The 17,583-nt window shown below is 32.5% G+C and overlaps 1 long non-coding RNA gene across 1 annotated transcript in view; it reads right to left on the bottom strand.

Annotated features, from left to right (window-relative positions):
• Positions 1-3,099: 3,099 nt before the first annotated feature.
• Positions 3,100-17,583, bottom strand: part of LOC140846497 (uncharacterized) — an 88,123-nt gene continuing 73,639 nt past the window's right edge. Inside the window, exons 3-4 of the long non-coding RNA XR_012125634.1 lie at positions 5,428-5,608; positions 3,100-3,315 (exon numbers count right to left, since the gene is read on the bottom strand). This is a non-coding gene — a long non-coding RNA (uncharacterized lncRNA). The remainder of the gene's footprint in view (positions 3,316-5,427; positions 5,609-17,583) is intronic.

Genomic DNA, 17,583 nt, shown 5'->3' with positions numbered 1-17,583 from the left:
ATTTTTTTGATAAGGAATAATATTTAGAGCAGTTATTTTGAAACATCATACACCCAAAAAAGTAATTATACCATTAACCTGGGCTTAATGGATGAGGTCACCCATGGCTGGGGCTTTTCTGTGGATTTTCTGGCTACCCCAGGCCTGACCTGGAAGCCCAAGAGCTGATAGGGTTAATATCTCAGCAAACCTACAACTACTCTTGCGCACCCATTGGGAAGTTCTACTTAAAGGTACAGGTGTAACAAGAAGAGGCATTTGAAATGGTTATATATTTCACATGTGGGGCACAAGAGAATGGGAGGGTGATTTGATTGTAACCCTCATTATCATAATAGGAAATAAAAGCCTGGCATAAAAATAGTATAAGAATATTATTTAAATTCTAAATATGGATATAGATAAAGTGAAAATACCAAAGGACTAAAAACCAAAAACAAATGTTTTTACTTTGGAGTAGCATAATGAAGATGATAAAGGATAAGCAGAGACCTATAATTTCCATTAAAAATCCTTTTATGTCCTTCTAGATTTTATAGTCCTGTATGCAGCAAACATTATGTATGACTAAACAAGGATCTGTTAGATAAAAGAGCATTTACCAGGGATATGACTATACGATAAAGTAAAAAAGAATAACAAGAGCTGTAAAAAAGTATAAATAAAATGTGGAGAAAGAGAATACTTAGAAATTGCCCAAAATATAATCACTGAAGTAAAAACATAAGATGTTAAGGATAACTTTACATTCACATTTTCCTGGGAACTAGGAGAAAATACTGTAGAAAGGGTATAAAAATTACACACTGAAAATTGACTTGACTTCATTTCTTGGAGCAGAGCAAAACTCCTAAACTCTAGACGTTGGAAGAACACCAATCCCTGGCTGCCCTCGGTCCAAGTTCACAGCTTACTCGAGGCAGTACTGACAGCAAAGGAAGTCCCCAAGCCCTGATCTGACCATTCTTCCCAAGCAAAAGAGTCTCTCAAAAGGCAGGTAACCACAGCCCTCATCATGTTACAAACTCATTAACAATGACGTAAGAAAACCTTCCCTGTAGGGGAGATCTATGTTCGAAGGAATGTAGAAAATAACAGCGGCATAATAAAGAAGAAAGATATTGAATAGGTCATAAAAATAGAGGTGTTAACAGACAATAAAGTACAAGTTTTGATATTTGCCCCTGAATTCAGTTTCTTTCTTTATCCTTGCACATCACAGGCTTGAATTATTGCCAACACACTTACATCTCCTACAAGAAATACTGACAAAAAGGTCTATCTCATTCAACAGTTTGCTACGAAGGATAAATGCTGTTTCACTTCTTTACTTCTTTTATTTTTCATCTTAAATCATCCCCGTTCTATTAACCATTGTTAACATGAGGTTTTTAACAAATTTGGTTTGACTAGACTGACCTCTCCTGATAATTATTGATTAGGTTAAAAAATTAGTCCATGTTTCTGGTATAAAAGGTAATAATAAAAAGAAGGGGATTCATTAAATTTAATCTTTTCTCCCTAATTGTCGCTTTGAATTTATTTTCATTTCCCATGAGATAAACTGTAATAGGTTAGGATTAATCGTTCTAAAAAGTATTGTTACTAAATATGATTGATAACACATTCAACTTTCAACTAAAGTCATGATACTTGAGACTTGAGGAGCTTTATATTTCAGGCTGAAATTGTAACTAAAGATTGAGGGTTGACTTATATTTTACTATTGGTTAGGGGCCAAAAAAGTAAGATATGCACATATCTGAAAAAGAATACAAAACATCACTGTTCTCTCAACACTGATTTTAAAAGGAAGGCTTATATCTTGCTATCATTACTATGCACATGGATAAATGTATGTCCAAATGGTAAATACATATATAAATATGCTTTAAATATATTTTCTAAATTGTGATAATACTGAAAAGAGTTCACCTACTCTGTGTTTATAGTAACCCTATGATCAGCTCCAATTAGAGATGTTACACCTAATTTATTGCAAGCAACAAGTTTCACACATGATCAAAGTTTGGCAGTGTCTTTTCACTCTCATCTCATCAGGCATGTGTCCAGAGACTACAACTCCCATATGCACCTGTGCAGCCTAGATGAAAAGTATTGTGGGATGACAAGTCTTAAAGTCTCATTAACAGTACAGACAGAGGCAAAGGGTGAAAAACTTAGTGCCCGTGTAAGAGCTTGCAAGTAGTTGTGCACTTACAAATGTTGTACTTCTGTCTCTTGTCTTTATAGTGTTGTTGGTTTCTGGTATTTTAGGAAGTGTCCAGGGTATTTTAATTGAAGATTAAAGCAATATAAATAATGCCCTGCATGACAGCTGATATAATTTACAGAGTCTTCGGATTCAATTGCATCTGTTTAAAAATAACTTTTCTAATTTTAAAGATAATGTACTACTACAGACAATTTAGAAATTATAATAGTAAACACATAACACTTTTCACATGCCAGATATTGTAGTAATGTTGCCCAGAAGCTGTGTCTGGGGAGGTCTGTCCCTGTGCATTAGGTGAAATCTCAACCTGGATAGGGGAGGCTTCTTGACTCTGAAGGAGAAAGAATTCTTGAGCAGGTCAGAAAAGTGTAGATAAGGGAGGAATTTATTAAAGCAAGAGTAGCAGGGAATGGTAGCTGCCTTGCAGGTGGCTGAGAACAAGAAAAGTGCAGAAGGAAAGAGGGAAAGTTCACTGAACTTCTACTCAGCCAAGGGCAGATCCCTTGCCAACTCCTGAAGCCAGGGTCACCTGGTGTCCTGTGTCTGTTTGAATCTGCATGGAGTAGGGACTAGCCCTTACCACCCCAGGATATGGGGGAGCTAAGGAACATGGGATGAAGTGAGATTACGTTCTGAGTACTTCCCAAAGAAAGGAGATTTTCAGGCAGTCTACTGGAACAAGACTGTGCAGCTGCAGTCCCATCTGGGTCACCCAGGTGACAGAAACTTGCAGGCCCAATCAGAGCTCTCAGCAGCACCTCCCTACTTATCAGGAGTAAAGCGGAGATAGAGTGAAGACTTGGAAATAGAATGAAATAGCAAAGAGACAAAACACAATCATTTGAACAGTGAGAAAGCTTTATTTAAGAAAATGCACTTAAAGGATAGTGTGGGCCGTCTCAGAGAGGAGGTGTACTGAAAGGCTGGGGATTCTGTCTTTTAAGGTTTTCAAGAGTGAGGCAAAGGGCAGTGAGGTGACAGGGGCGGGGTGAGGATGTAGGCTTGACATGTGGTCTCATGATGTCCGTCTCTAGTGAAGGACACTATGGCCTCACCCACAGTCAGTCTTCCTGGTAATTCTGTAGGACAAACAACACAAGAAATTTACGGATCCTGTTCCTCTCCAAGATAGTGGTTACCTTCAAGCACTGATAACATATTAGTGAAGACTGCTTGCCCTGCCTTAAGACAGGGTGGGTAATTGTCTGATCACTAAAGAATATGTTGGGAGTCTTACCTCTTAACTCCATGATTTTTTAAATGGAAAGTTAGCCTTAAGATGGGGTCCCCCCTGTTCTTACTACACTGTTTATATCTTGGTATTTTTCATCATAAGCAGGAAAGTAAATTATGATGCTTGTCCCACGTCTCTGCTCTATGTTGGTTAGACCCTGAAATATATTACCTCACTTAATCTGCAAAAAGTATCTATTAGGTTTTATATTATTAACCAATTTTATGCCTATATGAATCTGGTTTGTATATTAAGAATTCTGCATTCCATTAATTATTTAACATATCCATGTTTACTAAGTTAGAACTTTTGTTCATTAGAAAGATAAACCAATCTTAAAACTCCTGAATCCAAAAAAATGTCATTTTCTTAAATAAAAACTAAAAAGCTTCCATGCTAGAAAAAAAATCGATGGATGAAAAATCATCATGAATTAATCAGCACTATATCTGAAAAAGTATAGAGGCGATGTGAGTTACTCCAGGCAAAGTTAGAAGTTTCCTAACCAAATAGATAAAAAAAGAAAAATTTCCCTGTTGCCTAATATAGGGATTTTGCTCATCTAATTATTTTTAAAAGCTTTATGTAGTTCTATTTTAAGAAGGTTTCCAGGTTTTTTAACAGTGATACCAGAAAAATAGAATACAATAAACTAACACATAACTATACTTTTATGTTTTAATCTGGGGCAGAGATAGAGGACATGATTTTATTCTTATTTAAATGCAGCCTATGATGAGCCATTTATTTAGTTTTTCTAAAATATTTTCTATAGGTTTCAATTCAGATTGAAAACAATTGATTATAATTCAAATGATAAATGTGGATGCAAGAGTATGGAAAAAAACAATGCCAACTTAAAAACAACTATTTATTAAAAATCAAAGTTTTTTCCCCCAATTTCTAAGGTTGCCAGGCAAAATTTTAGAAGTTGTTTTTTCTATAAAAGTTATGATAATCTAACCTTTTGGCCTTTCATTCTAATCACAGTCGGAATGGTTCTTGGACTAAGTCCTCCTTTTCTCCATAAAGCGTATGAATCTTCAGTATAATAGCCAGTGGCAGTATTGCCCTTCCTAATGGAACAATTTTCTCAAAGAAACCACCAACTGGGAAAGATGTAGCCATTAAAACTCCCACGTTTTCCAATTAGTATTCCATCTGAGAAAGTATTTTCCACCTTCTCCAGGTCTATAAATTAATATGGAGCAAAGAAACAAAAGTTGGTGCCCAGAGTATGAATGATCAGCTAAAACTGAGTACAGAAAAGAAAAAGGAGGTCAAAGGTTATATGTAAACAACGCTTAGGTACAAATTTACATGTGCTCACGGGTTAGAAGTAAACATAATTATGCATCGCAAGATGGAAAAAATACCTTGCTTTGAGAAACTATTTTCCAAAGTTGAGCTCAGTAGTCTTTACACCAAATTCATTAAATTTAACACTGCGCTAAAATATTTCTATTTCTCTTCCTCTATTATTTCCTGCCTTTTATTATTTTCTTGCTTCATTCTCATGTTGTTTCTTCCTCTTCTCCCTTTTTTCTCTCCTGCTTCTTTATTTTTTCTCTTCCATCAGTCTTTTCTTCCTCCTTTTACCTGCCTCTCTCTTAACCTGATACTGTATCTCCAAGCAGGGCAGCAATATGAATGCCCCTTCCAAGAAATAGAAGTGTGAGAATATGCTTTTCAGACACAAAGAATGTAAAACAAGTAATTTTTACACATACACATGAACATACATCTATTCGTTTACTCATGTCACTAAGCAATTACAGCAGACTATTTGTGAGAGAAAAAATTAAATACTAGGATATTGCTTTTACTGGCAAAATAAAATGTAATCATGAATAGTGTAGTCACAAGTGCTAATGGGAGGGTGTTATCTTCTCACTTTGACTTTCAGGCATAAGGTAGAATTCTTCCTTTAGAAGTCAGTCGTGTCCAAATGACTTACTTTGGTCTACAAAATGTGAGTGGAAGTGACATGTGTCACTTTTAAACAAAAGCCTGAAAACACAGGAATGATTCTCCCCATGCTCTTCCCCCTGCTGTGATGATAGAAGCATGTTTCCAGATGGAACAGCTGTCAGTCTGGAAGTGCAGTGTCTGCAATGAGCACAAACCTCCTTGTTAACCTGAAATGGACATAGAGTGAAGAGTGAGAACATTTATTTTGTTAAGCTTCTGATCTTTCTTTTTTTTGAGTCGTTTTCTGTTACACAAACCAGATCTACTTTTAAAATATTTCTAAAGCTAAAAATCCAAGTACGGTAGCAAAACCCAGAGGTGTTCTGGAAGGAATAATTCCAAACAACACATGACAGTTTTAGATATGACCAGCAATCATATTCCATTTGACTGTATTAACTATTCCTTATTCAAGTTTCGGTCAGTGTCATCTCCAGGAATCCTTGTTGGAACCAAGAGAATCTGTTATATGTGTTTAAGCTCAGTGCCCATATACTCATATTAAGGCCATTTATTTTACTTTATTTAAAAAGAAAACAAAAAGCAAGCAAAACAGTTCATCTACACTTGCCACCCTTTATCTCAGCCCCTGGCAACACTTAACCCTTAACGTATTCGGTTGACATCATCTCCTTTTGACTCTGTTGCTTTCATTTCACTTTAGGCCTACATCAAATCAAGGACTATGGTTTAATTATGTTTGTATTTCCACAAGAAAGTATATAGCCCTGACTTAGTAAACACTCATAAAATTCAATTGAAGGTCACTGTAACATTTGCAATAAATGAAAGTAGTTTCTTCGACTGAAACATAAATTGTGCTAAAATTTTTCAGCTGTATTTTTTTCACTCAAACTCAAGGAATTTCAATCAGATTTTCTCCAGAAATTTAATCAAATCTCTGTATGGTACTTAATTAACTTATGACAAGACTGATGGGTGTGTTGAAGGGAATAATGTATAAAGACCTTTATAGGATTAAATATAAATTAAAATAAAAAAGGAAATAGAGTTAATCTGCGGAAATAAGTTCAAGAGGTAATTTCAGTTTCCTGTTAGACATAAGAACCACTGTTATTTCCATGTTTATATAGACATGTTCTGTATAGTAAGTTTATTACACATCCATTTTATACAGAACATTTTCATAGTTGTATTTTCTATGACACAAATTCTTTTCAAACTACAGAATTAAATCATTGTTAATATGGCAAAAGTAAACTAGACAACACAGTAAACATTTCTAAAAGTCATATAGATATCACAGCTTCCTGGAATGTATGTACAGATTATGAACACTTTTCTCTATACAATTAACTTTATTCAGTTCTCAAGCACTTATATAGAGAAACTTGAGAGAGCTGAGTTGCTAGCAATTAAAAAATAAAAATTCAATTGTTAATTTTAATTGTTAATTTAATTGTTAATATTTCAATGCCAACATTTTCATAAACAGGTTCAAAATATATACATATGTACACATACATATGTATATATATATATACAAAATATATGTACACATAAATATATACATACATATAAAAATATTAAACTCCTGAAACTAATAAGCAATTACAGCTATATTTGCAGGACACAAGAGTAATGTATGAAAGTCAATTTCTTTTCTAAACACCAAATGTGAAAAGTTTTAAATTAAAAACACAATATCATTTATTTATGTTAGCACACCCCCAAAATGAAATACTTTGGTATAAATCTATTAAAAATAAAATGTGTACAAGGACTATATGAGGAAACTATAAAGCTCTGATTAATAAAATCAAAGAACTAGGTAAGTGGAGAGATATTCCATATTCAGGGATAGGAAGATTCAATACTGTCGAGATGTCAATTGTTCCAAATATGAGCTATAGATTTCAATGCAGTTCCGATCAGAATATCAGCAAGTTATTTGTGAACATTGACAAACAGGCATCATAATGTATGTGGAAAGACAAACGATTCAGAATTGATTATATAATAATGAAGGAGGACACCAAAGTTGTAAGACTGACATCACCCGGCTTTAAGACTTATTGTAAAACTACAGTAATCAAGACAGCATTGCAAAAGAATAGACAAATTGATCAATGGAACAAAACAGAGAGCCCAGAAATAGATCCACATAAGTATATACAGTCAGTTGATCTTTGACAAAAGAATAAAGTCAATACAATGCAGCAAAAAATGGTCTTTTCAACAAATGATGCTACAACTGGACATCCAAGTGCAAAAAATATTAATAATAATCTAGACAGAGACCTTAAACCGTTCATAAATAGCAACTCAAAATGTAAATACAAAGCTATAAACTCCTAACTAAAAACACAGGAAAAAAACCTAGATAGCCTTGTGTGTGGTGATTACTGTTAGATATAACACCAAAAGCATGATCTATGAAGGAACCAATTGATAAGCTGTATTTCATTAAGATTAAAAAACTCTGTTCTGCCAAATACAATGTCAAAGGAATGAGAAGTCAAAATGCAGACTGGAGAAGATATTTGCAAAGGACACATCTGATAAAGGATTATTATGCAAACTATGCAAAGAAATTTTAAAACAACAATAAAACACAAACAACCTGATTTAAAAATGAGCCCAAAATCTTAACACTTTACTGAAGAAGATTTACAGATGGCAAATAATCATATGAAAAGATGTTTCACATCATATGTCATCAGGAAAATTTAAATTAAAACAATGAGATATTACTACACACTCATTACAATGACGAGAACTCAGAACACAGACAACACTAACTGCTTACAGGATGTGGAGCAAAAGGAACTCTCATTCATTGTAGTGGGAATGAAAAACATTACAGATACTTTGGAAGTCAGCTTAGCAGTTTCTTACAAAACTAAATATACTCTTATCATATGATTCAGCAATTGTATCCCTTGGTATTTACCCAAAGGAGTTGAAAACTGTTGTACACACAGAAACCTGCATACAAATGTTTATAGCAGCTTTATTCATAATTGTCAAAATTTGGAAGCCACCAAGATGTCCTTCAGTAAGTGAATAAATAAATAAACTGTTACATTTAAACAATAAAATATTACTCAGCATCAAAAATAAATGAGCTATCAAGCTATGAAGCTGCATGGAGGAAAGTTAAATGCATATCAAGTGAAAGAAATTCAATCTGAAAATGCTACATACTGTATGATTCCAGGTATATGAAATTCCAGAAAAGGTAAAACTACAGAGACAATAAAAATGCCAGTGATTGCCAAGGATGGCATGAGGGGATGACTAAACAGATCACAGAGGATATTTAGGGTAATGAAAGTTCTCTGTATGATAAAAAAAAATGGTGGATTATATAATGCTATTCATTTGTCCAACCCATAGACTGGACAACACTAAGTTGAGCCCTAAGGCCTATGAACTTTGGGTGATTATGATATGTCAGTACAGGTTCATCCTTGGTAAAAAGAAATGTACCACTCTGGTGGGTGATGATGAGAATGGGGAAAGCTATAGATGTATAGGGACAGAGGATAAATGGGAAATCTCTGTACCTTCCTCTCAATTTTGTAAATCTAAAACTTCTCTTGAAAAAATAACATCTTAGAAAATATACATCAGAACTTATTGACCCTGTCTCAGTATTTAGAGTTATACCTAATTATAAAATATGTTGCCTATGGAATCTACATAGGAATTAGTGAAATTTTAATTTTCCTTTGTGTAGAAGTCCACAGAAATAAAAGGATACGTACCTTTTCCCAAGCAACTTAATAATGTTAAAGAAAATTAAGACAGTGGTTTGTAACACTAAGTAAAATCACTTTCCTTCTCCTACTACTAATAATTGCACTAAGTTGAGTTACACATTAGCTTACATAAAACATTAATTTTTACTATCACTATCACAGCTGCACTATTAGAACTAATAACTGAATTTAGCAAAGTTGCAGCAAAATTTCCTTTACAATTACATCAAAAAGAATAAAACACCTAGGAATAAACCTAACTAAGGAGGTGAAAGGCCTATATTATAAAAGCTACCAGACACTGATAAGAGAAATTAAAGAAGACAAAAATAAATGTAAATCAGTTCCATGGATAGGAAGAACTAATATTGTCAAATTGTCCATCCTGCTCAAAGAAATTTACAAATTCAATGCAATCCCATTAAAAAATACAAATGACATTTTTCAATGAACTAGAACAAATAATCCTGAAATTCATATGGGACCACAAAAGACACTGAATAGCCAAAGCAATCCTGAGAAGGAACAAAGCTGGAGGTATGCTCCCTGACTAAAGCTATACTACAAAGCTGCAGTAATCAAAACAGTATGGTACTGGAACAAGAACAGTCACATAGAAAAATCAAACAGAATAGAGAACCTAGATATAAACCTAGGTCAATAGTAAAGCAGCCATGAATATACAATGGGGAAAAGAAAGTCTCTTCAATAAATGGTGTTGGGAAACCGGAGAGCTGCATGTAGGAGAATGAAACTAGATTAATATCTAACCTCATACACAAAAGTAAACTTGAAATGGATTAAGGACCTACATATAAGACATGAAGTCATAAAACTCCTAGAAGAAAACACAGTCAAAATTCTCTTGAACATAAGGATGAGCAATTTTTTTCTGGACACATCTGCCCTGGCAGGAGAAACAAAATAAAAAATGAACAAGAAGAACTACATCAAACTAAAAGCTTCTGGACCACAAAGGACATCATCACCAGAACAAAAAGGCAGCCTACAGTATGGGGGGATATAGTCATAAGTGATTTACCTGATAAGGGGTTAAAATTCAAAATATATAAAGAACTCATATGAATTAACACCAAAAAGCAACTAACTGAATACTTGCTTTTTTTTTTTCCTCAGGGAAGAGAACCTGAAAAAACATTTTTCTGAAGAAGAAACACAGAAGGCCAAAAGGCATGTGAAAAGTGCTACACAATGCTAATCATCAGAGAAACACAAATCAAAACCACAATGAGCTATCACCTCCCAACAGTTAGAATGGCCACTCTCCAAAAGACAAGAAATAACAAATGTTGGCTACAATGTGGAGCAAACGGAACCCTCCTACACTGTTGGTGGGAATGTAAATTCGTGCAGCCACCATGGAAAATGGTATGGAGGTTCCCTCAAAACTAAAAACAGAAATACAATATAATCCAGTAATTCCACTTATAGGAATTTATCTAAAGAAAAAATATCCATGACTTGAAAAGGATACATCCACCCCTATTTTATTGCTGCATTATTTACAATAACCAAAATATGGAAGCAACCAATATGTCCATTAATAGATGAAAGAATAAAGAAGAAGTGGTACATATACACAGTGGAATATTATTCCATCATAAAAAAAAGAAATCCTGCCCTTTGCAACAACATAGATGAACCTAGAGAGTATTATTCTCAGTGAAATAAAACAGGTGGAAAAAGATAAATACCATATGACTTCACTTTTTGTGGAATCCAAAAACAAAACAAAACATATCAAAACAAAATGAACAAAAAGCAGTAGACTCACAATGAGAAATGACTGGAAGTTACCATGGGGGAAGGGCTGGATGGGTGAGTGGAGAGGGGAAGGGGAATAAAGGGTCACAAAAATATCAATCATAATGTAAGTCGGTCACAGGAATGGTAGTACAGTATGGAGAATATAGCCAATGGTTCTGTAACATCTTTCTATGTTGACAGATAGTAACTGCATTAGTCCGGGTGAGGATTTAATAATGTGTATAACTGTTGAACCACTGTGTTGTATACTTGAGGCCAATATACTATTGTTTAACTACATGTCAGTTAGAAATATGTGGTAATCAATATCATAAAATAATGAATTTTTCTTCACAAGAACCATAAGTAAAATTAAATGACTATTCCTCCACTGTGTTTTGGGGCTTATAGATTAAGCATAAAATTATAAACTGCTGAAGAAATATCCTAAGAAAATTACTGGCTTAATTTCCATTTATCTAGTTTAATATATGTCTTCACAAAAGAAACATAGTGTAATAAATTCTTAAATTCCCAGCCTGACGTGTAACTCTGGTTTGGTTTCTGTGATTCTACTTTACTGAATGGAATTATATTTTTTATTATTTTTTTTATTGATTTGTACACCTAACATGTAATATTATAATTCAGTATATAATCCAGTATTTGGCAATTATATACCTTATGAAATACTCACCATGTTAAGAGTAGTTACCATCTGTCACCATATGAAGTTATTAAAATGTTATTGGCTATTTTTCCTATACTGTACTTTTCATACCCATGACTTATTTTATAACTAGAAGTTTGTACCTTTTAATTTCCTTCACCTAGGAATTATACTTTTTAATGTCTTGTAGCTATTATGCAATTAAATCAATCAAATTAGCTTTTTACTCACAGTGCTTTTTCCCTACTTTTGTATTTCAACTGCTTTCACTTTTTTCTATTTGCCATAACATAACATAAAACATTCAGGTCCTGAAATAATTTGCACTTGAAAGATAACTCAACTTGATTTAAAATAATTCACAGAAAACATACTAAGATCATTTGTCTCTAGACCAAGTTTTAAATGATTTCATTTTCACAAAAAAATAATAAAATAAAGAACACAAAATCCTATAAAATGTGTGTTGGGGCTGACCACCAAAATGGAACAGACTGAGCAACAATTTTGATTCCATTAACAAGTAAATGCTCCATTTTTCATTAATGAAATATTTCATGTAATAGAGTAACACAAAAGAGTAATCTTTATCATTAAAATAGGTTTTACAGTGTCATTTAAATCTTTGGTGTCTTGCCTGGAAATGAGTATGTTTCATGATTATTTCAACTAAATGAGGTTGTCAGTTGTTGAATGTTGAATCACTTCCAGCCACTTAATATTAAACAAAAAAGAATAGTCTACTCAATATTACAGTCACCTTTCAATTACTAATTCAAATTCTTCACATCTTTGGGGAAAAAACTATGGATTTGTTCATAGGGTATTGCAATATATTGCTAAACTTACTGTGCTATTTTAACAATTTCTATTGAATTTGCTTGAATAGCAATAAATAAAGAATAGTGAATAACAATGCCCTTATGAATAGATTCAGTATGGGTATGCAATTCTTGGTGTTACTTTTCTGGAGCAAAAATGTTTCCTTTGCTACTTGTTTATGTTTAGTGGTTTACTGTCTATTTGACTGTATTTATATTCTGTTAGTTTTACATTTCTTCCAAAAAAAACTTATGCATGGTTTCGATTGAAAAAAGTCATCCTATTTTTCTAATATTTCCATCATCTATCATTTTATTGTCTATTGAATATTCTGCAATTATGAATTTTCTTGAAATAAAGGATTCAACTGTACATGGTATATGAAAGGCCATATTAGCTCTGTCAGTGAAGAGCTGTACAGGGAATCATTATCCCACTGAGACTGCAAGGAGAAGGTTGGAAACCAGGCAGATTTTGGCAAAAATAATTTTAGAATAAATCCTCACAGAACTTGTCAATGTCTACTTTTCAACTTTCCAAATATCCTCAAGAGCTCTTCTGCTACACTTCTGCCAGTCGTAGTGCTGTGTCATTTGAAGCAAATACAGTTCAGTAAGTTTTTTTTGTTGTGTTTTGTTTTGTTTTTTTGTTTTTGCTTAGTGCATTGGGAGGATGTCGTTAACATCTTGAAGGACAAGCATGGAAAAACTAGATGTGATATTATTTTGGTTTTAAGCTACATTTTCAGAATAAATCTTGAGGAGACAAAAGAGCATGCTTATGTTAACAGTCAAGTCACAATGATGAGGAGACACACTTCAAGATAAATAATCCTTAAAGGAAAGCAGGAAAACTAGGATATCAACAAAGTTTTAATAACTTTTAATCTCCATGTACAGACACCTACGTAGCTATGAAAAGTACTCAAAAATATCTAGTTCCCTATAGAAAACAAAAATTGATCTGTGTAGATACATTACAATTTGAGTCAAATTCAAATAGCTGTTTATGTAAATTGACAAGAAAACTCATGTTTTTATACTGAAGAGCAAACAATCAAAAGAAACGGAAACATTCCTGAAAAGAAATTAAGTGGATGAGCATTGGTCTTTCAATCAAAGCTTAATTAAGACAGCACATTATAAGGGTTGTAATAAAACAAATCAGATAACGGAAAAGAGACACAAAGCAGATCCATAAACATATAAAGTTTGATTTATGGCAGAGCTTTCCTAACATTTCAGTGTGGGATAGATAATGAGTAACACCAATATCTGGTGCTGAAACAATCATTGACACCATGGATTTTGTCTTCAATTTATACCAAATACTAAAAACAATCCACATAAGTTAAAAAAACAAACATGTGGCTTAAATTCAAAACCCTTTAGAAGATAATATAAAATAATGTTATTTCTGACTATCATTAAATTTTCAGGTAAATTTTAAAAATTTCAAATTTCACTGGTTTGAAATTAAGCTTTCTATTAATTGAAATATACTGTAAAGTAAAATAAAAATCACAGACTAAAAGGTTATTAATGTAATTTGTAAATTAAAAGGAATTAATATCCAGAATATAGACAGAACTCCCTCAAATGAATAAAAAAGGCAAACAACCCAATAGAAATAGAGAGTAAACCACAGGAATAGTTTCTTTATGATAGATACAACACAACTAATAGCCATTATTAAAATTAAAGTGTCAATGAAATATAATTTGCATCAGTTGGATTGATAAATATTTTTATTTAAATGTTTAATAACATCATGTTGGTGAAATCATGAAGCTTCAAACTTTCACCTGCTGCTGGCTGAAGTTTGAATTTGTAACTCATGTTGGTAAACAATTAGGTTTTTTTCCAGTACAAGCTAAGGATATATATATATCCTATTCTAGGATATATATTCTAAGATTGAATAGATTCTAGGATATATATATCCTAGAAAGTCTTCCATACTCTAAGAAAGTGTTTATATTTGTGTACAAGAAATAGCCCAGGAAAATTATTTGCTACAAAAAAAAAAATAGCAGCCTAATATCCCTTAACAGGAGAATGGATAAAAAAATGATAGGGAAATTATTTTATGGAACACTACAGCAGTAAAGTTGAATGAATTGCATTGTAGATGTATCTATTTCAGTCCAAACAGGAAAGAGAAATTATGCAGTGTGTTAACAGTGGGCATTAATAAAAATAATAATCAACTTACTAATAATGATAATAACAGGGGCTAGGAAGAAACAAAGGGGACTCTAAAGAATACAAGAATAGCAGCTACAAGCAGCAGACAGTAATTCTCAGGCTGAGACTGCGTGCCCAAGAAAAGAAAGATCCTCTACACACACACACCACCCTGAAGGAAGAACCAGTAAGTGGAGCCATGCTAAATGACAATCATAAAATTGGTGCAAAAATTATGGATACTAGGTGAGCTTTAAAAAAATCAAATTTATTTTATTGATATTAAAATTTTCTCATGTGAAAATAGAATCAAAATATACTATAGACTCATTTTATTAGAATACAGATAAGTAATTATGTAGCAAAAACCCAGAGAAAGTATAAGGTACATCTGTTTTCCTCTTGGGTAAGTGATGGTAAAAGGCTAAAACTGGAGAACAAAATAAGACCAACTAAAGCAGAAAACTAGATACTGTGAAAATACTAACTTTATTAAAAATTTTGAACAGGAAAAAAGGTTTCAATTGAATGGAAAATATATATTCTTAAATCTGTGACTATTAAGAAATTGTTCAATCTTTATTAGAATTAGCTCAGTGTATAAATATAAATAGTATCTTATACTGATCCCATGTGCTTATATCAGAAATTCATATTTAAATTATTAAAATAAGTCTTAGAATATTATAATGGATAGGAAAACAAAACCTTTTAACTTCTAATTTTACAATCTTTATCAATACATAGTACAAAAACATGTCTGTCCTTATATTGCATAGACTTGAACTAGATGTTAAAGAGAATCACTACTTCATTGATCAGTAAAGGAAATTAATTTAGCATATAACTTTTCCTTTGCATATAGACTGTGTCTCAAGAACAAAAAGTTGATGGAAAAAACTGTTCATGGAAAAAATTCAGCTACTAAATTAAAATTAAATAATCATTTTGCAATCCCAAAAATAACAGATCTAGCTAATATCTATCTATGCAAAAAATTTAAACCAGTGCTTGATTTTATTATTACAAAAGTGAAACAGATATTGTGCTTCCTGATGTAGTACAATTTGAAAGTACAGAATACCATTTTTCAAAAATTTGTACCAAAATATAGAACCTGAATTTAATCAGGAATCTAGATTCAACTTACAGGTTAAGAGAACTATAGGCCAGAGAAACACATTAGAAGACACCAGGAAGATGGAGAATCTGGGACAAATGGTTTGATTTTTTAAAAAGATGGATGAAATTATATACACGGTGGAATAAGGGTCTTCCATATTAAAAGAGTTTGAGAGATATATACACAAAATGCAATCTGGACCTTAACAGAATTTAAGTTCCAGCAAATCAAATGTAAAGAAAAAAATAGAGGTGAAAAATACAAGCATAGACTGCATTACTGATAAAAATGGGATAACTGATAATATACTTAAAGATTCAAAAGTTTGTTAGGATAATGTTTAGCATATTAAAGAAAAGGGTCTTCATCATTTAGAGATATGTTTGAAAGGATTTAAAGTGAAATTACTTGAAACTTGGGTTTCTAATTAAAGTCACAGAAAGAAAAGCTGCAGTATAGATGAGACTTGATGGGCCACATGCTAAGAATTATGGAGCTGAGTAGTGAGTGCATGGGTCTATATGAAATGATTCTACTTTGATTTATGTGTGGGTTTCTCCATAAAATTTAGTTATTAAGATCTTGCAACATTTTAGCCAGCAAGTGATGATAACTGGAAATAATTACTATAATATCAAGTATTAATCATTGGCAATGTGTAAAATACCAATAATATTCTGCTAAATATAAAAAAGAATTAAAAGTATCTGATTTATTGTTTTGATGATGCATATGTCCAGATCAATTCTTCACAGCATAGTCTGTGCATTGTTATAGCTGGGTCTTATAAATGCAGAAATAGAGAATTAGTATATCCTCAGAAGAAAACAGAATTACAGGGATTTTTCAACTAATTTTTAGTTGTTCCACACAGTATGAGGATCCTTCAGTTGTTACAAATAGAATATAAAGTGGCAATGAAGCCAGAATAATTTGTATAATGACCTTTCCTCAGAAAAGGTATTCTTTGATGACAATGGTGAGATCAAAGAATTTAAGTATATTTTAAAGTTTCCTGCAAAAACGAAAATCAGCAGCAATGAGTTTTTACCCTTTACTTACATATCCTGGTATTCACAGATACATGACATTTGTATGCAAAGTAGATACTATATACAACAATGTTCTATTAAAAATGAAATAATATACTCTATATTCACACAGTTGAACACATGCTCATGTGCACATGTAGGGGTATATATGTATGTGTTTGTGTATCTTTGCTTGTAAACATAGTTTGCCATGCAAATAGATCAAGGTCACTTCTTTTAATCTCAAATAAAGAAGAATATAAACTAAACATCATTTCTTTCTCATAAACTTTCAGAAATTCCAGCATTCTTCTAAATTGTTTCTCCTATGACTGATTGGCTATAATTTATTCCAAAAAGTAATAATAACTACTTTACAAAAGCATACCAGTAACTTCTCTGAGAACATCTCATAACACAATCTTCATGATCAGCCAGATACATGACTCATATACACTTTTGTTAAATAATAACAATAGTCAGACAATTTTTGTTGATCTTTATAGGCAAATGCTTGTAGATATTCTGGCAATCTGAAACAGTATAGCCGGTATTTTGTCCAGTTTCATAGCTGTTTACAATGGAAGGAAGATTATACTAGCAATTACTCTATTAAGAACAGAAGGCAACTCTGATTATTATTTTTGTGATAGGTAATATATTTGATAAAAAGTATTTTTCAAAAAATGTCTTCCCTAAACTTATTTAAGGTTGTTTTTTTTTTCACATTTCACCTCTCTACATTCTCCCCCCTTCACTTATAACGATTAAATCCACTGATTTTTTTTAACTTTTCTTTTTTGGCAGCATTTTCAGAA

The sequence above is a fragment of the Manis javanica genome, chromosome 15 (genome assembly GCF_040802235.1).
Source record: "Manis javanica isolate MJ-LG chromosome 15, MJ_LKY, whole genome shotgun sequence".
NCBI classification, from domain to species: Eukaryota; Metazoa; Chordata; class Mammalia; order Pholidota; family Manidae; genus Manis; species Manis javanica.
The sequence above is the reverse complement of the archived record's forward strand: the minus strand, read 5'-3'. Positions and strand labels throughout refer to the sequence as shown.